Source organism: Acyrthosiphon pisum, chromosome A2 (assembly GCF_005508785.2).
Source record: "Acyrthosiphon pisum isolate AL4f chromosome A2, pea_aphid_22Mar2018_4r6ur, whole genome shotgun sequence".
Classification (NCBI taxonomy): Eukaryota; Metazoa; Arthropoda; class Insecta; order Hemiptera; family Aphididae; genus Acyrthosiphon; species Acyrthosiphon pisum.
The window spans coordinates 97,824,946-97,826,845 of NC_042495.1; positions in this window are offsets into that span (position 1 = coordinate 97,824,946).

Below are 1,900 nucleotides of genomic sequence, written 5' to 3' on the forward strand. Positions count from 1 at the left end.
CGGGTGCGTAATTTAAAATTCTGCCAAAAAACCAAACACACGTGTTTACCAAAAAACCTATAGTGCCCTCCTCAAAATTGGAAAAACCACTCAGTGGCCTAAGTGTACCGTTACAACCGTAACCCAGTTAGCCCGTACACAGTATATATAATGGCCATAGTTGTCGAGCTCTAGATAAAAAAAGAAAAAAAAAGAATTCAATCAAAAAATGACAGCTAATACAACTGAATCTTTTTCGAACAACATTTATTGGTTATTACTTGTTTTACAGTTTTATTATATTTTAAACATCAAATATTATATGACACTGCATTCTAATCAATACGTACAATGTACATACATAATTTTATAAAGGAGGAAATACATTTAAAAATAGTAACAATAATAGTAATATAATGATACAATATACGGGCATAAAGAAAATTGTGTTACAGCTGTGTAGTTGTGCTTGAACAATGTACATAATATGGAATAAAAATTAAATTAAGATCGAATTATAATGTGTAAGAAATAGTTATTACAAATTGCATAGGTCAAGACTATAAAATAAATGATAAATAATATGTTAAAAAAGGGGAAACAAACATTTTTTTTTATTATCCCCCATCATGAGTACATATTTTCTTACTAAAAAAATTTTATAATACAATCGAACGTATCCTTTTTAGCACAGAATTTTTTTCTCCATTCCGTAAAATCATGACAAGCTGCAAAATAAATGTCTATTAGGTTCGTTGATTGCCCTACGACAAACGTAAATTTTTCGATTTTTACCGCAGAAAATTCAAAATCTTATTCAACACAAATCGATCTAAATATTATTTTTACAATGAAAAATGAATTGTCATGTATCATTAGCTATAAAAATGATTATTAAATTTTGTGGTTTTGATAAATCTTCCAAATACTTCTTACCGAGACATAAAAATATTATGAAAAAGGAGTGCCCAACACATAACATCCCAGAATTGCGAATCAATATATATGTTCCCAGGGATAACCTTTTCTTGTCATGCCATTTGCTTGAGCAATTGAGTTGAAAAAACTATGAGGTTATTCCCACACAATGAATCGTTTTTTTTAAGAAGAAATCTGAAATAGTAGATTACTAATGTTAAATTACGCTATGGTCGATGCGGGCAAATAATTTACTGCAGAGGACAGAGGTACTCAAAATGACTTGTTCGTGGAATCCTCATGTTGCCAATGTAATTCTGTGGCGCCCTAAATGTCTGGAATGCTCATAAATTATACATAACTCTAAAAAAATGATGCATGAAAGATTTGCTTACTTAAAATTTTTTTTTCTTTTTTTTAAAACAATGAATGACATAAACGATAAAAATAATAATATAACAATAATAATATAACCGTTAACCAATCAACTAACTCTCATCTAATATCGTTTACGACTACGAAACAAAATGTGGGGGTTATTATTAATAAAATAAACGTGATAGGTAAACCAAAAGTTATATTATTTTAATTTAATTCCGATATGTCCACTTCGCACCGTGTTACTATTGCGGAAGACTGTTTTTGAACCGCTGAGTCGGGAAGCCAAATACCACTTACCACTTACACAGATTTATTAGTGTATTTAATAATCATAGTATATTCAATATAAACAGCAATTTTATCATCATTCAAACCCCATATTCTATTATGTCACAATCAGTCACAACTAGTGATTGGGAACAATTTCGTGAAAATGTTATAATAAGTTGAATATTATGAAAATTGTATTATTAAATAATTAACATTTAACTTATAGGTACCAAAACCGTACAACCTCAAAAATTAATTACGTTAAAAAAATGTATATATTTAAAATTAAATTTTCAAAGAAAGTTGAAAATATTCAGAAAATGTCAATGAAAATAAAAATTTTCAATTGAAA